The sequence below is a fragment of the Anastrepha obliqua genome, chromosome 4 (genome assembly GCF_027943255.1).
Source record: "Anastrepha obliqua isolate idAnaObli1 chromosome 4, idAnaObli1_1.0, whole genome shotgun sequence".
Taxonomy (NCBI): domain Eukaryota; kingdom Metazoa; phylum Arthropoda; class Insecta; order Diptera; family Tephritidae; genus Anastrepha; species Anastrepha obliqua.
In genome coordinates this window covers 6,576,292-6,601,450 of record NC_072895.1, presented here as the reverse complement: position 1 = coordinate 6,601,450, position 25,159 = coordinate 6,576,292, and positions in this window count along the sequence as shown.

Sequence of the window (25,159 nt, the reverse complement as noted above, 5' to 3'; positions counted from 1 at the left end):
TTCGAATGTCTCTATCGGATGTGAGTGGTTGAATGTGTGTGTGTGGAAGCCGTCGTCATGCCAATGACATTTAATGAAATTGTCAAAACTCACTCGTGTTTTATTTCTTCTACTCCGCTGCTTAGGTACCTTTCACTTGCTTACATACGCAGCCACACATTTAAGTACCTACACTCAACTGCTCGTGCAACGAAATCAGAAAGCGTGAGAAATTCAATTTATTTTGACGTCCATCATTTTTTGCTCCACTTTAAGTTTTTGTAAAATTATATATTTTGTAATAAATAACAATTGTTGCAGACACCGACTGAATTTTGGTTAATTCCTAGTGACAGTTTAAGATCTAAGCAAATACTCGTAAAAGCAAAGTGGGTGCTGCCGATTAGTGCACATTTTTGATGTTTTGCTTGAGTGAAAGGTTACACAAATCCTATTAGTGGCTTAAAAGTAATTCAAATTTTAATAAAATCCTATGGAAAAATTTAAACAAAATGCATTCTTAAGCGCTTTAATGTCATATGCAATTAATGCAGAATTCTCTACTTCAAAATGTTCGGTGTCTTGACACTTTCGTTTTGTACCCTTCCTCAGTTGTGCTGTGCTCAAGTATGTAATTACGCCTTTATTAGGGTTGACATGAATGCTATATAAATTTTAATTGCTTTCACATGTCATTGTTATTTATTTTGATGTTAAATTTTTTCACTTCCACTCTTGTTTTGCACCGAGAAAATAATGAAAATGATGGTTGGATACAACCACTTACTTCATGCAGGCTATGCAGATGGATGCTCAGCATTTGGCTCTCAGCCTGCCACCACTCATTCACAGCCTTTGTTATTCCAAACATTTGTTCGTATTCACACAGCAATTTACAAAAATTTACAAAATTTCACAATTTGTGCTTTCGAAACATAAAAGCAAGGAAGCTTACACGTACGTACATACATTCTCATGAGTTATATGAATAAATGTGTTTCAAAAATTGCCTTGTATGTCACACATACGAGCACTAATGCATGCATATATGTATGTGTATGTAAATAACAGTAACTTCCCTGCCTCTACGTACTTTGTAGTAAAAAAGGGAGGCAGTTTTCTAAGAAGCGAGGCACTACAATTTCTATGATTACCAGTGAACTAGTTCAAAATCAATGCATAGCGGAGTAGTTGGTGTGCAATTTCATACTAGCAGTGTCACTTTCTATAGTAAAGGGTGAGCAATTTAGCGTTATCACATTTTAAATTGAAATAAAACAATGAATACTCAAACTGATTGGGCAATATTTATTATTTTTGTGTAGAACCATTCATGCCATTTATTTTTGAATGATAATCCCTTTTGGCGGCCGCCGTATCCCAATGGGTTGGTGCGTGACTACCGTTCGGAACTCAGAGAGAACGTACATTCAAATCTCGGCGAAAGACCAAACTGAAGAAAAAATTGTTTCTAATAGCGGTCGCCCCTCGGCAGGCAATGGCAAACCTCCGAGTGTATTTCTGCCAAGAAAAAGCTCCTCAGAAAAATATCTGCCGTTCGGAGTCGGCTTGAAACTGTAGGACGCTGCATTTGTGGAACAACATCAAGACGCACACCACAAATACGAAGAGGAGCTCGGCCAAACACCCATAAGGGGTGTACACGCCAATTATAGATATATAATCCATTTTAAATGTTGGCCATCCGTAAATACCAATTTTAAATGACTCGCTGGAGAACTTCGGTCGCTGCCTTGTGAATAACTTCGGTAATATTGGCTTCCAATGTCCCAATCGAAGCTGGTTTATCAGAAACTATAAGACATTTAGACTTTACCTACTCCCAGAAATAAAAGCCCAAAAGAGTGATATCACACGATCTTGGTGGCCAATCCCCTGGTCCGAGAAGAGAGATAAATTTTTCACCGCAATGACGACCCATAAATCCATTGTTTCACGAGCTGTATGGCAAGCCGTGCGCCGTCTTATTGGAAGCAAACGTTGTGGAGATCGCGGGCTTCACTTTCCGGCATCAAAAAGTCGTTAATAGTGGCGCGGAAGCATTCGCCATTCACCTTTACATTGGCGTCTTCAGTCTTTGAAGAAATATGGGGGAAAATATGCTGATTATTCCTCCAGCCCATAAGCCACACCAAACTGTTGTTTTCAATGGATATAATGGCTGTTCTTGAATGGCTTCGGGTTGCTCTTCAGCCTGGGTGCGCAATGAAACTTTTCGTAGAGCGTCGATTTCCATAATACTAGTGTCCGATTTATAAACGTTCTTGAGGCGCAAGTCTTTCCATGACGAAATGCCAATGAATACTAAAAATAATTGTTTCTTTAGTTTGACAGTAGCCACTCGTGATCTGCCAAAAACACCATACTGGAAAAAGTACCTTCAATCCGAACACCCTTGACTAAGTTGGGAATGTGAAAATCCAATAGTAGAGACACTTTTAGCACTATTCCTATGATTTCTCAGAATTCACCACAGCCATAATTTTTCTACGTACCCCTATGAGCAAGACTCTTGTAAGAGTCCCCAGAGCCACATAGCTCAATAAACTTGAACTCAAGTAGTTAGCCATATCACATTTATATGCGCTAACTGGTATTTCGAGCTACCGAGCTGATATAATTTTCTGAAAGGCTCTGAAGTTCTGGAATTCTAGTCATCTTAGAGAAAAACTGTACGCTCAATATCCAGATGTAAAAGGTAAAAATAGATGATTAAAAAGAGCAAATCGCAAAGAAACGAAGGAGCCGTTTTCTTCTCCTTTTAGTATTCTCAAATTAACAGCCATATTCTAGAACACAGTTACAATTGAGATTTTCATCGAAGCTGCTATACCTTGGTATTAAATGAAATACTCAAAAGCTGAATAGAGATGTTAGTTTGACAATGAGAATGAAAATCCGCCTCGAATATTGCTCGTTAATATGGAATCCATACTACGAAATCCATTTAAAGAAAATCGAAAAAGCACAAAAAATGTTTACCAAATTCGCTTTGAATAAAATTTATTGCCCAAATAGTTCTCCTCATCATATCTGCGGACGGAAATTGTAAGGCCTACAATCATTGTCTGATAGAAAAATCTACTTCTCATCAGTTTGTGTTTATAATGTTCTCAGTGGCAGTATTAACTGCAATGAGTTGACCAATCTCTTCCAAGCTCATATCTCGCCTCATAGCCTTGAATTAATTGGCTGATTTGCTGACGTAGCAGGGGATATGGCAGCGGTTCACTCACAACAGATATCGGCAAAACGGAGATTGTGTTGTTGAAGTAAGGCCAAGTTGTTGGGTCATGCGTCCGAATGGATGCAAACGCTTCGGCTCTGAAAGTATTCGATGCGGTACCAGCTAGTGGTAGCAGAGGAATAGGAAGGTCTCTTCTGTATTTGAAATATGAGGTGGAGAAGAGTTCCCACGATAAAGAACCGACTGGCGCGCTTTGTTAAACTCGGCCAAAAGAAGAATAATGTGATGAGATAAAGAATAATGTGATGAGTATAAGTCTAAGCTGCATTTGCTTTTTATGGACTTTAAAACAGCCTACGACAGCACCAATCGAGAAGCTATCTGGTCTGCTTTAGGAACAATAGGTATCCCAGTTAGGCTGACAGAGACGCGAGCTGCTACGTCCTGCAGAAAGAATTGCTTTGTGAGCCTTTCCAGGTGCTTATCGTTGTACGACAAGGATGCATATTGTCTCTAATTCTGTTTCTTCTTGCACTCGTGGACGTCATGTGCGCTGCTTGGAGGAATGAATAACAACTTAAGGGCATTCAGTGATAGATAAACAACCAATTTCTCAGGTACCTGGCATACGCGGTTGATATTTGCTTACTGGATTATCAACTTTGCGGCCTGAAACTGCTTACTCAAGCCATGTAAGAAAATATTCAAGGTACCGTCCTCAAGATCAGTGCCGTAAAAATGGAAGCGCTGAATCTTAATGAAGTCATATCTGAGCCCGTTGTAGTGGGTGCACAAAGGTATGAAAGCGTAGATTAATTTTGCTATCTTGGCTGCGTTGCCACCTCTGAAGCCGGCTCTGAGGTAAATGACGAACGCAGGATTACCAAAGCTATTTCACTATTTGACATCACCGCGGCAAAAATAGCAATATTAGCCTTCATACTAAATTAAGAATAGTTAGCACAAATGCAAATCTGTCCTCCTGTATGGTTGCACCACATGAAAAGTTACCGCAGAGATCACAAAATGCCTGTAAAAGTTTGCCATACATTGTCCGCGTCGTATTTTGCGAATTTTTGGTCTCGTTCAATGATCAACTCGGATCTGCCAAAAAAAGCTAACAAGCTTGACGTAGCGATCGAAATTCGAAAAAGGAAGTGGCAGTGGATAGGATACACAGGATATACGCTTAGAAAAAGGGATGGAAATGTCGCTAGGCAGGCCTTTCGTTGGAACCTCTTCCAACAAGCGAGCCGATGAGTGGGTACTCCTCATAACATCTGGCAATACTAAACAGAAGCTGAAATGAAGTCTCTTGGTCTTACGTGGAATGGACAGGAATATATAGCGCAAAACCGTGTCCGTTGGCAAAGAGGAGTAGTTGAAGCCCTATGCTCCAATAGGATGTAAAAGAAAAATATATACCTATGCACGAAGACTCAAATCCACAAGCTTCTGAAGATTTTGCTTATATTCTCCCATATCGGCTACAGCTGCTCACGGCACAGTTCCAGCTAAGTTCCAGTTTCAGTATTTTGTACTGCACATTGCACAGCACTTAGTACAGTGAACTGCCTAAAAGGGAATCAGTTCAGCATGTATTTCAAAGATCCGTGTAAAAGTAGAAAGTTGAAAGTATTTCCCACTAATACAGCGAAAACCAAAGACTGATTTCTGTCCAACGTTTCGAAACGAATTCCGTTTACTGCTGGGTACTCCATCGCTCACTGACACCTTTGGCTCTTACTTTCGTCAAACGCTTTAAAACTCAGATTTTGTATACATTTTCATGTACCTATTGCTTTGTGGTCCTCATTGCTTAAGCCTTCTCTGACTGACTGCAATTTCCTGTCATTCCATTTACTATGTCGTGAATTTTGACGCTTCGTTGGTTTTCCGCTTTCCATAAATGTGTGCGGTGTTTCCTTAGTATTTTCAGGGTTGAATATGTCGCATATGAGTTTGTGTGTGTAGTTAGAAATTTATTTAGTAGTTTATCATTTTTAATTCATGATTGAAAGGTTCAGGTACAGCAAAAATCAATTTAGTGAGAAGTTCTGATTCAAATTCAAGTTCATTGTACTGGAAATGGAAAGTTCATTTGATTCATGTTGCGCTCCCTTCCTTTCTATATTTTGTAACAATTTAGGAAGCTGAAATGAGGCTCAAACCAAAGCACGAGTGGATAAATTAATTGACGAAACTAGTGCTTGAAAAGACATAATTGTTCGGAAAGAGGAATTAACGCAAACACAGGACCTGGAAGTACATAAATAGAACTTCAAATTGCTAGTTTTTGAGAGCTGAAAAAAGTTATGATATACTGTTTGAGGGTACCAACGTAGACGAAGCGCTATGAGCCAGTAGTCATTAAAATAATGGAGTTTAAGTGCTGGAGTTTATTTTGCTAGCGAACACTATGTGAGTAATCAATGCAATAAGCCAGTTGGGAATCACAAGTGAATAATAGTGAGCAATGAAATTATGTCATCTTAAAAAATTAAGTAATTGATTCAAAATTTCTTACTGGGGGGTTGTCGGGGTCGCTGATTACGAATTTGATCTTAAAATTTTGAAAATCTACCCCCTTCCACCCCTATTGGCCACCCTTTCACGTGAAATAGCGTATATTCGAGAACATAATCAAGATGCATGTAAATTTATATGTTTTCGGGGTCGCAAGGTAGCAAGTAGTAGCAGCTGAATCTTGTTTTATTCAGTAACCATTACTTTTTTGAGTAACCTTTAATAGGTTTCAAAGCAGCATATGACGGCGTTGTATTACTATACAGTTTGAAAACTCAAATTTTATAAAAAAATTGCAAAAAATGTATCTACGTATTGCTGCAGCTAAACATTTTGTGTCGAGGTATTGATATGTACTAAAGATTTCTCGTATTTTACTAACCTTCCGAAGATGATTCCATTTGGTTTTGTTCAAAAATCTTTCAAATGTGTACAACTTTCACTATTCATCGACAGTAATACGATGCTCAAACGAAGGCCACGTTGCGACTGAAAATACAGAGGATACTTAGGGTACAGGACGTTGCTGTGAACGGTTTTCACTACTCAAGGCATTACTGAAGCCAACCCAAAGACAAAAAAACTCTATCTAGAAACTTTTTTTCGACTTTTGGCTAGCTTTTTGGGAATCGGCCGCACTGTGCGACTGTTTGTTTGTTGACAGGAGACCCTTCGTTTTGTTTTCGTTCACTACCAGACCCGCTTTAGTTCTTTATCGAATTTGGAAAAGGTAGTATTAAATGCCCGGTTGTTAAGGCCGATGACATCAATATCATTTATTATGGGTTTATCCGTAGACTAAAGTATATTTAGAAGTAAAAAACAATTTGAAAAATATTTTATCATTTTGAGATTTATTCAATGTTGGAAATTTGGGCTCGTTGTTTGTGCGTTCGAAATTAGTCGGGGAGTGGCTTCTCTCTAGATTGCATTCGAATACTTCGATATTAGGCTCATTTGGGTTCCCGATCTTAGCGGCACAGAGGGAAGCTGCTGGGCTGATGAGCTGGCTACACAGGGGAACCTGGAGACCATTTCATCGGATAGTGAAAGAATTTGGTTTCCCTTGAGAATCTATGGTTTACTCCTGGAAAGATACCCCTCGCGTCAACTTAGCCAGCGCTGAGCTAGTGCGCAAACGTGCAAAGTCGCGATATCCTTCTGAGCATGTGCAGATCGGGGACGCCCGGGGAAACTTCTAAGCCTGACAAAGCTGGAGCTCTCGAATTTGGTAAGTATCTTTACCGGATATTGTCCGTTAGTTGTCCATGCAGTGATACTTAGGATTGCTTCAAGTCCTTTCTGCAGAAATTGTCTGAAGGTCGAGGTGGAATCATCCCAGCACCTTCTTCTCAGCTGCTCTGCGTGCGTCAGGAAAAGGTTTAGACATCTGGCCTCTCACTTTTTCGCTACACCTGTGAATATTGCGGGTGAGATTCATCTGGTGAAATTCATTAGTAGCTTAATTATTTAATTTATTATTAATACATCAGTTGGCTGTCATCCTCTAATCTAAAACCTCTTCTTCCTTTTTTCCACCTGTCTGGTTTCTTTCCTTCTCCTTTCCCACTCTCCTGTATGGTATCACAATGGACGAATTTTAGAATATTTCGCCAAGTGGGCCTGTCGCAAGTTATCTTAAACTAACCTAACCTATATTTTTGTTTTAGTTACGTAACGAGTAAGGAAGACAACAATCGCCTTGTATGGACGCAAGGGTGCAATTGGCAAAAGATGGGGCCTCTCGCCTAGAGTTGTATTTTGGCTCTATAGCACCATAATAAAGCCAATCCTGTTATATAGAGTCGTTATCTGGTGGAACTCACTTGAGAGGACGACATCAGTTCAAAAGCTAGAGAGAGTTCAAAGGTCTGCACTCATCGGAATCAGTGGGGCGCTTCGAACTACACCTACTCTGGCGCATAATGCAATGTTAAATGTGGTACCTATAGACATCGCAGGCAGAGCTGCCGCTGCACGTACCGCAATCGCACTGAGAGGCTTGGGCTATAAGCTCAATCTCACATATGGGCACTCAAGCATCCTCAGATACTTTGAGTACATCCCCTCGTCGGCGAATCAGTGTGTGCCCTCGCTTAGTCGAAGCGGAACTTTACCGGATCACTGCAGTGTGTTCCAAGCAGAGGTGGCCGCAATTAAAGAAGCAGCTGACTGGTTACTTACTAGCGTAATAACTGTTAAGAAGGTAAATATTTACTCCGATAGGCTCTATTATGGTGCATTCGAAACAGGCCAGGGAATGCCTGGTCTCTCTCTCGATTGCATCAGAATTCTTCTATATAAAGATAATTTGGGTACCTGGTCACAGTGACATTACTGGAAACTTCGAAGCCGACGAGCTGGCCAGACAAGGGACCTGTGAGGTAGTACGCCCGCGAAAGGAGAGGATCGGGATCCCATTGACAACCTGCGCTGTACTCCTGGAAGGATGGGCTTTGCACCAACTCAGCGAGCGCTGGGCAAGTACACGAACGTGTAAGGTCGCGAAGTCCTTCTGGCCACGTTTGGATAAGAGGCATTCGAGGGATATTCTGAGGATGACAAAATCTCATTTCTCAAATTTCGTGGGCATCCTCACGGGGCACTGTCCGCGGGGTATACATGCCGTGAGACTTGGAATTACTTCGAGTCCTTTTTGCGTCAGCTGTATGGAGGATTAGGTAGAACCATCTCAGCATCTGCTCCTCAGCTGCTCAGCTCTCGCGGGACTAAGATTCAAGCATCTTGGTTCTCACTTCTTTTCTGCGCCTGCTGATATAGTAGGTCTTGATAACAAAATTCTGATGAACTTCATCAGCAGCATAAAGAGGTTAACACAACCGCAGACTAGTCACCGTTCATAGGCCACAAATACTCAACCCTTTCCACCCCTTTCCCTTTTTCCCTTCTTGCAATGGTATCACAAAGGATGAACCCAACTTATTTCGTCCAAGTGGGCCCACTCTCTGGCCAACCATCACTAACTAACCTAGCCTAACCTGACGTATTTTAACAATTTTCCTTTTTTATGAAATTTTACCCTCCAGTTGTTACCCGCAATTCAGCTACGGATTACTTCCTTAATTTCACTATTGTCCCAAAAGGACAAACGAGTTTCTAAAATAGTTTAAATTCAAATGATTCCTTACAAATTTTTTCTTTCTTAATAATGTGGATTAAGTGAAATATCTTGATTCAAAAAAATTAAAAAAAAAATGAACGTACAAACAAAAAATCAAAATTTTTTTTATGGTAAATAATCTCTAAATTGAACATGAATTGATCTCGAGCACGGTAAAGCTTTGAAAATCGTGTTATGGAATCAAATAAATCAGAAATTAGTTGAATAAAAATCTGCTTAAGAACGTAGGAGGCTTTCCCGGTTACCCTGTTTGTTCCCTAACGTGAAATGCACATACGGCCCTATCACATAAATTCTAATTAGGCAAACAAATTAAGGGCGAATGTACAGCGACATGTTCCTGTACAGCGACAGCAACTCCCAATGGGCTAATAACTTCAAAGAGAATTCATACTCAGGTAACTAATCGTCAAATAAATAACGATTTCAAATATTTCACAAGTATTCTTCAAAGGCAAAACATTTTCTTATCACATTTACTGCAAACGTTTCAATGACAGAAAGCCAGAGACGTACTATTGCAACACGAACAACAACAATGGTAGGACGTAACTCAACAACAACTGCTACAATAAATACACAACAAATCGATATCGCATCGAACAAGTTTCCATATGTACCAGCTCAAGTGATCTACAAGTATATGGGCATGTGTATGTGTGTGCGTGTACTGTATATTGAAAACGAATGCATGATAGAATACGAATATGCTTAATTCAATACAGTCATACAGCCAACATGGCATATCATTAATTCAATAGACGACAGAGCCAAAGTTGATAAGGCGAACATTTACATGTAAAACCAGGGAAAGGCCGTTTCGAACAACGCAAAGCATCTGCAATGCGAGTGGGTGTGTGTGTGTGTGAGTTGGTGCCGCAATTTGTTTTTGTAGCATTCACATTCACGCACACATTTGCGGGTGCGTGAGTTTACGTACTTTTGCTTAATGCCAGCAAATGGATTTGATAATGAATGTTAAAATTTATTGCTGATGTCGAGCGATTGATAAGCGACAGAAGTCAAAAAACCAAACCAAACCGAACCGAACCAAAGTAAAGCAACGCAGAACAAATCGAACTAAAGCAAACAACAACCAACTAAATAACATTGAAGCCAAAAACGCATAGACCCAGAGTCAACAAGGAACGAACAAGCAAACAAACAAACAAACATCAGCAGGGCAAATACACAACAACAAAAATATTTAGCACGCAATGCGGCTGGGGGATACTCGGGATGAAGTTAACCGAGTGAGCGGGGCTGTGGTCGTTGGCGTGCAGGAAGCGCTCGAACTCGGAGCTTGGGGAGTGTGGGAAGCGTGATTGTTGCGTGCGTTTATGTGAATTCTCATTTATTTGATTGCTAGACTGGTCAGTCGTCGATGTTCCTTGCTGATGCTGTAGTCCTAATAGGCTAGTTGGTAAATGCTGCTCACTGCTGTTGACGCCCACCAGGCGATTTTTTGTTTTTTTTTGATATCTTACTGTGCCTGCTAATATATTCACAAAGTAGCTGAAGAGAAAGGAGTTTCAAAATGTAATTTCAAAAACAGAAAAACAAATGCAGATATATATATATCTGAGTAAACAGATATGATATATAGGAAAATGGGTATGCTTTGAGTCAAGCCCAGGAAAAAGTCTGTTATATAATATCAAGCCTCGTGTAAGTTGTAAAATTTCGTCTCACTTAATGCCGTTTTCTCAACAAAGCACACTTAACCTCTATATTTCAGTTCACTTTATTTTGCCAATATACGCATTTCCGGGCTCTCAATAGCTTGTTAAACCGCAGGTCGATGTTTGTAAGAGCCCCGTTTTTTTCTTTTTTTAACGAGGTGTGAAAACAATCGAAAGCCTTAGTCAGTGTGGAACTTTAACGCCACTAAAGCACCTCATCCCCAACGGTTCATCCTACAGGGATACCATTAAGGTATTTATGTGTGCAGACCGTCGTGAGTAATCAGCTCAATCGTCAGTTACACTCGTCTGCCGCTCGTCTTGCTGCATTTATTAATGCCACAGTTGTTGTTGCTAGCGCGTTCGTCTTACATCATTTCTTCGCCTCTAATCAATGTTGCCAAGTTCCCCGATAATTCGTGTTGCAAAAGCTTGTACCGCCCTCCTCTTTTTATCGAACAAAAGCATTTGTAGAACTAGGTTATTGGGCGTAAGAAAGACACCAGTTGTTCTTGGTAGATATCCCGTTCCTTAGCGAACTTGCAGCAATAAAGGCCACATTTTCGACCGTCTCTTTATCGTCCAAGCATTCTGGATAATAAGAACTACCAGCTAAGTCTAGGCGATGCTGATATTTTTAGAAACATCCATGCCCGCTTAATAGCTGCGTTAGGAATAAATCCATGTCTCCGTGTTTTCGACATGCCCACTCGTTAATTCGTGGGATCAACCTATGCGCCCACCGGCCTTTTGATGACTGGTCCCATTTTGATTGCCATTCAGCTATCGAGATAGATAATTCCGCTTGTTTGAATTCCTCTGTCGGCTTGGTACTTTGCGAGCAGTACAAACTCTTCTGTAAATTTGCTCAGTTACTTATATGACTATGACGTAGATTGCATCGTCAAACACCGTTCTATAGGCACATGCGGTCCTCAACGCACATGTTCTACTGACCTGCAGTGCTTCTTTAAAATGACACGTTTTTGCTCCAGCCTAGATTGGAGAGGCGGAAACAATTTATCTCCTGGCACCCTGTGGTCCTCCTATGTTCGGTAGCATGCCCATAAGCGCGTTGTTAATCTTTGTCGCCTTCACACTAACAGCTGTAAGATGTTCTCTGAATGTTAGTCTGGAATCAGTGTACAGGTCAAGATATTTTATATACTTCTGGGATGCTATATCGTGGCCACCAACTGATAGTGACATAACGCTCCATAGCGTTGGTCCAAGAATAGATCCTTGCGGTACACTACCTGACACACTGTAGCTCTTTGGGCCCTTCTCTGTACCACACTGCAGTACTCTCTGGCTTAAATAGCTGCGGATGATTCTAATAAGAAATTTCGATACCGAGAAGCTGCTGAGAGCTTTCAAAATATTTGCCCAATTGAACGTATTAAGGGGTTACGAGTAGTCAGAAATCCGGCAAAATGATGATTTTCAATGATTTCTTTTTTGGTAGTCTGTTTTACAAAAATAAACACATAGCATTAATACATCATGTTTCGAATTGACTTGAGCAAAATTTAAAAAAAAAATTAATAATTGTAAAAGTTATCGCTGTTTGTGTCGAACCCGTTTCTCCGGAAGTTCCTTGCGGTGATAATCCTCCTCTTGATCCCTCCAGATACTCCTATAATCTTTCAATGTATACCCTCGCTTAGTCCAACCGGAACTTTCTCCACTCATATTCCATCAAGGGAAGAGTGACGGGGGGCTACACTTGGGGACAGGGCATGGTGGACTTGTTTACGGATGGATCGAAGTTAGAAGGAAAGTTTGGCGCCGGAGTTTTTTGCGAGGCGCTCCCCATCCAACTCAAATTTAGGTTACTGGACCACTGGAGTGTGTTCCAAGCAGAGGTAGCCGCAATCAAGCAGGCAGCTGATTGGCTGCTCACATGTGTACTAACAGTCAAGAAAGTTAATATTTACTCCTACAGCCAAGCGGCAATAAGGGCATTCGGAATTGGTCAAGGAATGCTTGACCTCACTTCCGACTGCGTCCGAATTCTTTGATATTAGCTCCATCTGGGTTCCTGGTTACAGCGACATTGCGAGAAACTGTGAGGCGGATGAGCTGGCCAGACAAGAGACGTCTGAGGTGATTTCCCCGCGAAGGGAGAGAATTGGGATCGCCCTGACTATCTGCGGGGTGCTCCTGGAGAGATGAGCTTCGCGCCAACTCAGCGAGCGTTAGGCAAGTACACAAACTTCTAAGGTCGCGAAACCCTTCTGGCCACATGTAGACCGGGGGCGCTCGGGCGAGCTTCTGAGGTTGACAAAATATCAGCTCTCGAATCTCGTGTGTTTTCCCACAGGTCCCTATGCGCGAGGAATGCATGCTATGAGACTTGGCATTACCTCGAGTCCGTTTTGCGCTGGATGCATGGAGGATGAGGTGGAATCATCTCAGCACCTTCCCCTTAGCAGCCCTGCTCTGGCGGGACTAAGATCCAGATATATTGGCTCTTATTTCTTTGCTACGCCTGCTGATATATCTTGCGTTGACATTAAAAATCTCATGTATTTCATCAGTAGCACAAAGCGGTTGACGCAAACGCAGCAAAGTCGACGTTCGTAATCTACACACTCTAAACCCATCCTCCTAACCATCCCACCAGCACCTCTCCTCGCCCTCTCCCTGCATCCCGTCGGTTTTTCCCCTTTCACCTCACCTCCTTCATAATGGTATCACAAAGGACGAATACGTTTATCTTCGTCCAAGTGTGCTCATTCCTTGGGCAACCATACCAACCTAACCTAGCCTGTAATCTTTCGTTTAATATCGAAAATCTTCCCAACGGTATCGAGCATACACAGAATTTTGTATGGTGATGGCTGATCAGGCTGCTTTCCCGGTTTTAGCAATAATACTAGACGTTGCTTTTCCACGTTTTTTTGCCACTTTGCTAATGTACCTTCCGTTAGGCACCAACTCAGTCTCGTAAGAGCCCCGTAGCAAAAAAAATAATAATAAAACTGAAAAACTTTTAAATGAGAAACAAATTTTCAAAATTTGTCAACAAGTCCCTGTGCTGTAGGTACTTGACACTTTACCGCATATGGGCCATAAAGTAAAATAAAATAAAATAAAATAAAATAAAATAAAATAAAATAAAATAAAATAAAATAAAATAAAATAAATTAAAATAAAATAAAATAAAATAAAATAAAATAAAATAAAATAAAATAAAATAAAATAAAATAAAATAAAATAAAATAAAATAAAATAAAATAAAATAAAATAAAATAAAATAAAATAAAATAAAATAAAATAAAATAAAATAAAATAAAATAAAATAAAATAAAATAAAATAAAATAAAATAAAATAAAATAAAATAAAATAAAATAAAATAAAATAAAATAAAATAAAATAAAATAAAATATAATAAAATATAATAAAATGAAATAAAATAAAATAAAATAAAAAAAAAATAAAATAAAATAAAATATTACAATCCATCAAATATATATTTAGCAATAATAAAACGCAAAGAAATTGTCCAAGATTTTATGAAATTTCGAAATAACCTCACTTTTGTGCAAGTGGGTGAAAAAGCAGAATTGAAGTGCGAGTGGATTCTTTTTCAAAAAAATAAAAAAAATAGCAGAGTAAAATGTAAATACCTTTTGGCAAGAAATTAATAATATTTTCATGGAGTCGAAATACTCATCCTCCTCGACGGATAATTTTTCTGTTTCATTGATTTTCTTTTAATTTTTTTAATTTATTATTGATAATTAAATGAATTCACACCTTAAAACAATATTTATTTTCCAACTCTTTATTAATTCATGCAATAAAAGGTTAACGCAGTGTTTATTGTAGGCTGCCAAGTATTACAATCAATAACTACATAACTCTTGAGCATCACTGTACTCTCTGTTCTCGTGTACCTATCTGTCTGTTGTATCCAAATGAAGTGACTGCGACATTGTGGCTTTCATTCGAAATGTCAGTTTTCAGTTAAAATTCATTGTTATTGTTGTTGCTGCCACAATTATACACAAATACGAGTATGTGTGCGTTTTACTTGGTCGCCTTTACGATAAGGTTGGTCGAATGCACGCATCATTCTAGCCAATGTTGTTGTTATTGTTGTTGTAGCTGCTGCTGAGAGTATTGTTGCTGCTGTCACTGCTCTGGCATTCGGGATTATTTCTAGTTTATTTGTTAATGGTTTATTTATTAATTCCTGCGGATTATCACATCAGACACATCAACAACACATCAACCGAGATGATGATCATATTGCCAGCGATAAAGCTAGCGCTGACACATGCACAACACACACACACACACACATACACAAGCAAGCAAAGGAAATACTTGACGAGCACGAGCACGAAAAGCCGGAAGAGCGAAGGATTTCATTATCAGCAGCGTTGCCGCCTGAGCATTCCGTTTCGTTCGCGGAAGCGGATGCGTACACGCGCAATCGACGACCGACCAAAGGCGCTAAGCAAATACATGTGTATGTATGTATCCATGCATGTGCAGATGTGTGTATGGTAGTGTGTGTTTATATGAAAGTACTGTGAGCTACAGCGCTGGATTGGCTCTGAAGCAACCAACAATTTGACACCACCACCATCGCCATATCGCCACATCACCGCATAGCCACCACGACTGGCGGCGACCCTTAACGACAAATGAACTGGCGGTCGGTGGCCGGCGCTTGGCGGTCAAAGGTCGATGGTAGAGACGGAAATGCAAAACTCATATATTATTAACAAAGTGATTGGTGTGATTGCAATCCTCAATGTTGTTATTGCTTTTATTGTATGCCGTATTTTGTCCATCAGATATTGTACTTTCGAATTGTATTAAAATTATTTGATTTTCATTTGATGCAGTCGATGCTCGTACTTACATATGCATGTAATATATGTATGTATGTATGTGTGCCTTTGTGCGTGTTCTTTGCGTGGAAGGGTCGCAGCCCTTTTGGAATTCATTTAAAAATATATCTAAACATGTTTGCACGGGACATATCACACCAATATTTCGTTTGTCGCGCCCACACGTCACTTTAGCGACCGAACGCCTATACATACACGCACACACATATAAGCTTTAAATGGGTGTAACTGTAAGCGTATGTCAACGTAGCTGCGCGTAAAATCCTCTGAATGTTATCGGTGTCGGCAGACACATCCATTTAATTGCGTCAAATTAGTTTTAATGCGCAAATGTCTATCGCTGAATCTACGGTTGAATAGAAATTATGCAAGTCACACCGCATGCGTAGATATACACGCCGAATTACGCCCACTTTGATGACATTTCACTGATATTGATGAGTTTGAAAATCAAGGGCGTGTGCCAAAAATGAATTACTTCTAATGTTGTGCTTTTAAGGATTTAAAAGTATTATTATTAGTGTACCATAATTCACTGCGAACTCTGATGCGGTTTATCGTGCCTGACCACGAGCTTATAATTAAGGGGGTCTTATGATTCTGGTCACTTCCTCAGCCTCTTTGTTCTTGTGTGACTAATGACTTAGAGTCACCCACCTAAGTGTATGAGTCTTCGTCATACAAGAACTGCATATTCTCAAGATTTCGTTCTAGAATTCAATCATTCAGTTCGCAATAACGGCAGATGCTTGTTTCAGCTGATTGTTTTTTTAGTTTTTTGATAGTTTCGTTTTTAGTTAGTTCTTATTTTTAGTTTTCATAGTTTTGCTTCTTCATGTTGTTCCACAAGGAAGGAACCTACTGTTTTAAGCCGACTTCGAACGGCAGATATTTTTCATGGGCAGCTTTTTCATAGCAAAGATACAATCAGAGATTAACCATAGACTGCCGAGATGCGACCACTATTAGAAAAAACTTTTTATTCATCTTGGTGTTTCACGGCGATCCGAATCCACGTCCCCCAAATGGTAGTCAAGCGCCAATCCATTCGGGTACGGCGGCTACCTTGAAAAAATAATATATATAAACTAAAATATTGGTAATCTGTATTACGCGGGTTGCATTTCATATTTTGCGCTAAATAATCGAAAAGCAATATTCTACTGTGGGCAAAAAGTAAGGAGAATTTATTTGTCAAACTTCGGGGGATTAATATTGCATTTTTCGATTTTTACAATGTCTGATTTGATTGAGCAGAGAAGTGCCATCAAATTTTGTTTGCGGAATGAAATTTCGGCTGCCGAAACGTTTAGCATGTTGCAGAAGGCATTTGGTGACTCGACCATGTCGCAGAAAAATGTTTATAAGTGGTACAAAGACCTCAAAGAGGGTCGAGCGAACTTGGAACGCTCCGGACGACCATCTACGTCAACAGATGACCAACATGTCAATCAAGTGAAGGAGTTAGTGCTCAAAAATCGTCGGTTGACTGTTAAAGACCTTACTGATATGATCGGAATATCAGAAGGATCTGTGAAAACCATTTTGAAAGACCATTTGGGCCTACGAAAAGTCAAATCTTGTTTGGTACCGAAAACTCTCAATTTCTTGGAAAAAAGTCGTCGCGTTAATGTGTGTGAAACAATGCTTTCAGACTATCAGGACAAGCTCAAATGCATCATTACGGGAGATGAGACTTGGATTTGTGCTTACGGAGCTGAAACAACCGACCAATCAAGCGAATATAGTGCTAAAGGCGAGGCCAGAGCGAAAAGAGCACGTCAAAGTCGTTCAAAACTAAACTATGAATTCCTTCCAACTGGCCAAACTGTTAATAAGGAATATTATTTGAGCGTTATGCGTCGTTTACGTGAAGCAATTCGTCTAAAAAGACCAGAATTATGGGCCAACAACTCTTGGTTTTTGCATCACGATAATGCACCGTCTCACACTGCACTCGTTCTTCGTGACCATTTCGCCAAAAATTCCACGCATATCGTTCCGCAACCACCGTATTCGCCTGATTTGGCTCCGTGTGACTTCTGGCTATTCCCAAAACTCAAGAGACCACTCCGGGGAACGCGTTTCGAGTCGATTGAGTAGATAAAAGCTGAATCGACGAAGGTGCTGATGGCTATACCGGAAATGGACTATTTGGCATGTTTCGGGGATTGGAAAAATCGTTGGCATAAGTGTATTTCATCGAGAGGGGATTATTTTGAAGGATAAATAAAGATTTTTAATTTTACAACCAAATTCACCTTACTTTTTGCCCGCAGTAGTATGAATAATGAATATGGCTTTTTGTTCTAAATATTCTCTTTGACAGTCTATATACTTCTGCATTCGCCTGCTCCAATTCTCAAAGTACTTTTGCCACTCAGAAGTGAATACCTCCAAAACGAGCTGATTGAAGACTGCAAGAGCTTCTTCAGGCGTAGAAACACAATGGCCTCGCATTTTATTTTTGATGTTCCTGAGAAAAAGAAATACTTAGGTGCCAAATCAGGGCTGTCAGGCGGATGATCCATTTGTGCGATCTTCTGAGTGCTCAAAAACTATTATATGTGATCCGATACGTGAGATCACACATTATATTCGTCTTCGGTGGTTGGTTTTCTTTAATTCTCTGAAAGCTGCTGCCAAAAAAATGGTTGTCTACCACTCAAAATTGACTGTTATAAGTTTCTCTAGTAGTGGTGCAGTTGCAATATGAACAAATTTTCCGAGAAAAACAGGCGATCATTTTCTTTAATGTGCTTCTTCCGTGAACAACTTTTCTTGGATTTAACTCGTATTAGAACACCCACACTGTCGACTACTCTTCTATTCCCTGCTTATGTGCTTAAGATTTGTCACCAGTTGCAATGTCATAGACCTGCTTTTAACCACCGCAGCTGAATTTTTTCAACATTTCTTTACACCTATCGATACGAGCACTTTTGTGTGAACAATTGTCAAACTATGGAGTATCCAACGTGAACAATTCTTCTTGATGACCAAATTTTCATGCAATATTGAATGTTTGCTCGTCCCACTAATGTCCAAGGATATCTCTATCTTGCGATATGTCATATGACGATCTTTCTTTATCAGTTGACGTACATCTTCGATTGTTTCCGGCACAATAATAATTTTTGGATAGCCTTCACGAAATTCATCCAATGTTCCAATGATAGATGACGACATTAGAACTCATTGTGTCAGCGTTTGTCAGTGGCTAAGTTGATCAATGCACTCTTGTCTCTGTAATTCACGTCGTAAATCGTTATATGTAAATCATTTGCACGAAATTTGGGCGAAATGAATTTTTTAGCTCATTGAAAAAATAACAAATAAAGCTTGTAGGGGAAAATGTTATTTGTAAGTTTATGCTAAAGAATACCGAACTTTTCTATAAAAATATCGAATTACAGCTCATCACGCACAGTGTTGCAAAGACGCAATATATAAAAGACCACCCTCGCATTAAAATATTTATTTTTTGTTTAAATTTAAATATAAATAATTTTATCAAATAAATAAAATAAATTTAGATACGAAGCTTTCAAGTAAGACACAGAAAGAGGGAGAGACCCTAGAGAGAATGAGAGAGAGAGAGAGAGACAGAGAAAGAATGTATATCTAAATAAATTCACAACATTTGCAGAGACTACAAATAGATAAAATTTAGGTTTAGGTAAACGCCGGACACCAATCGTGGCAACAACGCGCACTACTCCGAGCGTTTATCACTCGCCCAAACGCAGCGATTCCACGACCGCAGCAACGGCACAAATTACCGCAAGGCAATACCATTAAATCTGACGCCGGAATGGATATCACTTTATAGTACGTACAAGCACTAGCCAGGAAACGGAAATAAGCGCCAAAAATAGGCAAAAAAAAAAACGGCAAAAAATTGGGACCAAAAAACGCCCCAAACAGTAAGCACCAAGAAAATATAACGCCAAAACGTAGGCACCAAAAATATATTTCCTACAAGTTTGCACCAACAAACAACCGCCAAAAATTAGGCAGTGTTATTTCTCGCTAGAAATGAGCAACCACAAGGAAAAATAGCCTAAAGTGTATCTAAGATATATGTATATAAGGTATAGCTCCTTTTCTTCTACGTTATATCTTTTTTCTCGCTCGTGGAACGAAAATGCCCAAAACGTTGCATGGCCTTGAAATTTTACTTTCCATTCTTGTTCGTCCATCGACGCGTAAGAAGTTTCACTCCACAAATTTATACTGACGACTCAAATGCTCTCATTTATTGACGCAGAACATAGTACTCACCACCGTATTGAAGCAGGTGAGCCGTCGGTTCCCGCACATTTTGTATTCTTTACGCGAGCTACTGATAGTGGGTAGCAATGTGGCAAACCCGTCGTCAATGGTTGCAGGATGAAAATCATCACCTTCCTGGGGATATTTTCTGATATCTTCATTCAGAAGGTTGGAAAAGATGTCGGCTCCATGGTTTAGAGATGCTCTGGACACCAGCAACTGGGTTTAATTTTTATTCCTACCACAAAGAATGAATAGTTAAGGTCATTAAAGAGTTACAAGCCAAAGATTGACGCCTCGAATCCTATCAAGTAAATTGGCAAAATTTTACTTAAAGAAAATTTACAACAATTCTTCAAAACCTGGCACTTAATGTTCGCTTATAAATCACGCCAATGCCAGTTGAAATATGTCCCTGCGCATAAATACTTACTTACAAGTGCATACATACATACATACACACATACCATCGTACTTATAATACACAAAGCGCTCAGGTAAAACTATGATCTATTGATATTTAATTTCAAATGCTTTCCCCGAACACTAAACAAAAAACTCGAAGTACAAAAAAGGTGAAGAGAAAAAAAATCACTCACCTCCTGTAAGAAACCTTGAAATTTATGCATTTTCCTCGCATTAAATCACAAAGCGTCCGCGCGAGAGGCAGTGGGCGTAGCTTGACACTGACACTGACATTTCGCTTCCGCTTTGTACTAAGCTCAACAACAATCATCAACTTGATGACGATAATAACAATAATAGTAAAGGCAAACACAAAACGTGCAAATGCAGAGGAAAAGGGCAAAAACGAGAAATTAGAATTAGAATAAAGTGAAATGATAAATAGAAAAAAAAAAGTATCTGCTACATGCAAGTAAAACAAGCGAACAAATGTCGAATGTCAGAGGTTTTTTATGCAAATTTGCATAAGTTCTATGTTTGTATGTATGGGTGTGTGCAAGTGTATGAACATAAATATGTAGCATGCATGTCTAAGGAGTCGGCTTTGCAGTTCGAAAAAATATAATACAAATTCAAAGCAAACAGCAATCATAAAAATAGTAACCCTGTAGGAAAAAACTGCTAAAATCGAATTAATTTGGAAGTGTGACTAGTGTGCTTTTCTTCTGCTTTCCATATAAACTTCTGTTGGATTTTACAAGACGCTATTCGAGGAAATCTTAATTGTCCAGCGCTAGATTTCTTATTTGATAGTTCTACTAGTATTGAAATCGGCATATTAGTCCGGGAGTCAGGGGTCATTTTGACCTCAACATTTCATGCCGATTGATTTTAATACTGAAGGCAATGGATGACGAAACCAACCGTCAGCTGATCCAGTAGCGGTGGGTACGTGCGGGGGATGCTGCGAAACGCGTCGTAACCTCCTACAATCACACCCTCCGCGGGTGCGCCAGCTGACGTTCACTTTCGTTATTCATGAAAGCTAAATCACAAGTATAGTCAAGAATTTAACGGTATAAAAACGCAGTCCAAAATCGACCCCTGGCTCCCGGACGGTCTGCATATTTACCATATTTCGATAGACCCAAGTCAGTGTTGAATTTTATTAAATTATAACCAGCCCACTGCTATCGATAGAAGCAGTCGATGGGTTAGAGAACTAGCTTTTCATTGAAGAGATGCACACTTTTTATTCTTGGCTTAAACTTTAATTTTATTTTCTTTTTTTTATGAGTGATTGCACTTTAATTCAGGCACATCATTTAATTTAATTAGTTTCAATTCGATATTTATTGAAGTGATGGGGCATACACAATATTTCTTGTTTTTCCATCTGGTGCGTAGATGAATAATTCAGAAGGTTTTCCGACACGTGTGCAAGCCACATAGAGCTGTCCATGTGAGAAGCATGGATTCTCCAAATTTAATCCACACAATAGTAACGATTCTCCTTGTGCTTTGTTAATATTCCTTGCGAAAGCCAGTCGCACAGGGAACTATAAACGCTTGAATTCGAATGGCATGTCTGTCGGGATCATTGGGATACGTGGCAACAGTAAGTCTTCACCTTGAATTTTCCAGTTAAAATTGTGGCCTCGATAACACTGTTCATCATTTTCTTGACTGAGAGGAGACTGGTTCCATTGAAAAGTCGTGGTGGATTTATGTTTCGAGGAAGGATGATGGGTACGCCAATTTTCAATGTAAGAACTTGCGGCGGCATGCCTGCCAAATCAAGCGAATTCAAGAATTTATTTAATGGAGAGTTGACAACCTCGTCTTGATTCTCCATAGTATCGATGGACTTATATGTTGTCGTTTCACTGGGTATTCCATGCTGAATGGTGAAGTTGATGGTATTGACATCGATGTTTTTGGCTGCTAATATAGCATGCATACTGAACCACTGATGGCTCCTGTGTGTAAAAATACGTGGTCATACTGATTTTCATGACAATCGGTTGAACGGGGCAGAAGTAGCTACTCTGCAGCGCCACCTGGTGGCGAGTGGTATCAATGAGCATATCCTATAAACCCTCTCCGTGGAAAAATACATATATATACCATTTTTTATAATAATCGGTCCAGTAGTTTTTGAGTTCATCGATGACATACAGACAAACATTCATTTTTATATATAAGATTTGCTAATTAGATAAGCTACGGTTTGATTGTTTTCTTAGTAGCCAGTAGAGTTGTAGGAATTGGTTTTTCATCTCATTTCTCGGGTTCAACATATTTAGTTTCCATTTCAGTTTTGAATCAATCAAAACGGCGCTTTAGCGCTACTTGAGGAGTGCCAGACCGGCACTTCAACCATTTCACATATCTACCTACCTGGGTCCCTAAATACTTTCCACTTGCGTTTATTTTTATGTCCTCTCCATTAATTTGAATTGAACGTCTTACAGATTTTCTCTTCATGTTGCGTTTTGTCTTTATTGACCTTAATACCCCATTTTTCAAACCAAAATGCTGAAAAGTGTTTTTCGCTGTTATTCGAAGACGGAATTTAGCCAGGGCAATTTGGGCTCATTACACCGATTTTTTAAACCGATTTTTGTGCTTTTTGCATATTTAAAGAGGTTTACTCCTTGGAGTTGGTATGTCTGCTAGGTATACTGGATATAGTATAAAGTAAAACAAATTTTCTGAGAAGGTATGGTTATAAGGTCTAACGTTTTTGCAGAAAATGTAGTAATTCAGGTGAGCTGGTGTTGAAATCTTTCTAAAAATGCTATTTGTTATCTGATTTGTATATAAATATACTCCAGTGTTCAAAATAATAGGATCGGAAGGAATACCAAAATATAACTTTTTAAAATTTATTTTAAATTTTGTTCCAAAACGCTAAACTTAGGCTATTTGAACACGAAAATTTCAGGTAAGGTTGAGTAAAGTGGCTGTCTTATAACGCACCTAGGCCCAATAGAGGCCCCTTGTGATATCACCGGAACTATCCCATCCTTATTCCACTTGGTCCTCTTTAAACCATCCTATGGACTGTGGAAATCTATAAGTAGTGTTGAAAATCTAGTTAGTTCAGCTACTTTTATATATGCAACATCCGCGATGATGTCCAGAAAAGCGAGACCGAGCAATCTTAACCATCTTCCACACAAAGTCACGCACCCGCATAGAAGGTCGAAATATTGGGCCCCCATTCTACTGGTATACCTTCTTATAAGGCAGTGCCCAGATAGGTTTCTTACTAATATTCTTAAGTCTTTCCTATTAAACTTAACCATTCTGTCCATGCCTGCCTACTAATGGTACAGGTATGCCGGCGATACTATTTGCAGCTTAGCAGCAGAGGGCATAGGTATTTTACGTTAACTTTGCCTTGAATAATTTGGAGCGTAGTGTCCAGTATAGCTAACTCATCAGCCTTACCTTACCTTCAATGTTACTGTGGCCCGGTACCCAGAGTAGAATTATAGAGAAAACCTGTGCGAGTATTCTTAATTGATCATACCACTCTACCATTATTTTCGAAGAATGCTTCCATGATTGAGGCGAAGCTATCTGACTATCGGAATATATGTAGTTATATTCCTCTTACTTTTGACTTAGCCTCAATCTATGATATCTTCCATTCGAATGAAACATTCTGCACTTCAAGCTTCGGTTTCTTTTTGCTGAATTCTCTCAATAGATGAATCAGGGCACTTTTTAAATATGCTATTAAAGTGCAAGAAAATTGATTGGAGCAATACTCTTCGGGTATGCACAGTATTACATAAAATTCAAATGCATTACATTTATTGAATTCGTAAAAAACACAATTTTCGACTCCATTCAAACCAATGGCTGTTGCACCAAGAGCCGTAGTCTTCATACAGTACAGCGTTCGCAATGTTCCGGAAGGGTGACTGCTTGCTTTTACTTTTAGTCTTTTTCACTGTCATACCTTGACGGCAGATGTCTCCGTTAGCGTTGAGATCCTTGCTAATTCTCGAATTGGCAGTAGTATTGAACCAGAATTTCCTGCTACTAGTTCAGGTTTTTCCTGCAGGGCATGTTCAGCATTATGAATGTGAGTGGGTGTGCAAGTGCGGCAGTGTATTTTCGCTTATTTGCATTTGTTTATTTTAGTATGTATTTAGCGGTATGTTTGTTTGCCAATGCATTTATGGGGGTGTAACAAGCATAAACAAATGTAGATATGTAAATTTGCAATTCAATCCAGCTGCAGCGACATGCATGACTGCATATTAGAGACCGCCACTGCCATTGCATACATACATCCACGACATTTATACATACATGGGTGCATACTTTCGATAGTAGTTGGATGGAGAAAGCAACATAAGCCATCACAATAGCAACAGTAACCACGTCTAAAAAATTCAGAGACATTTCAAGCAGGAATAATAGAAATTTGATTGGAATGACAAAAGTGCAGAAGACAAGCCCGAAGAAAGAATTTAAAATAAGACACATTTTTTATAAAACAAAAAAAGTTAAACGTCAGGGTTTTAGGTTTTTATGCCACTACTTAAGTATACATTTCTATAATACCGTAAATACATACACATGCATGTTGCTGCTTTCAGCCTAAACTTTCTGGAGATAGCCGTTTAGTATTAAAGTTAAACTTTGTGCAGGATTACATGACTAAATCTATGATGGCTTGCCATAACTGTCTGAAATCATTCTCTAGAGAAAAGTCACGTTTCAGAAGCAAATACGGCCTGCCAAAAATCTTGAGCCCATCCATTTTAAATAATTAATTTATTCAACGCCTTCATCGGGGGCTTGTAGTAGGATCGAAGTTTCAAACACTTTTTGTCTTTACACTACAAACTATACTGCAACTTATCTTAGTAAAAAAAGAAGCCTCTAATGTTTTTCTAAGTTTTTGTAACGGGGTCTAATTAGGCTTTTTCGTGCTTAATAACACGTGTCTATGATAGACGGTGGTTGGCTATACAATATGTGGCAATAAAGTTGTGGCACTGGATATTCTACAGTACATCTGGTTTTTTTTTAAATAACACAAAACTGGAT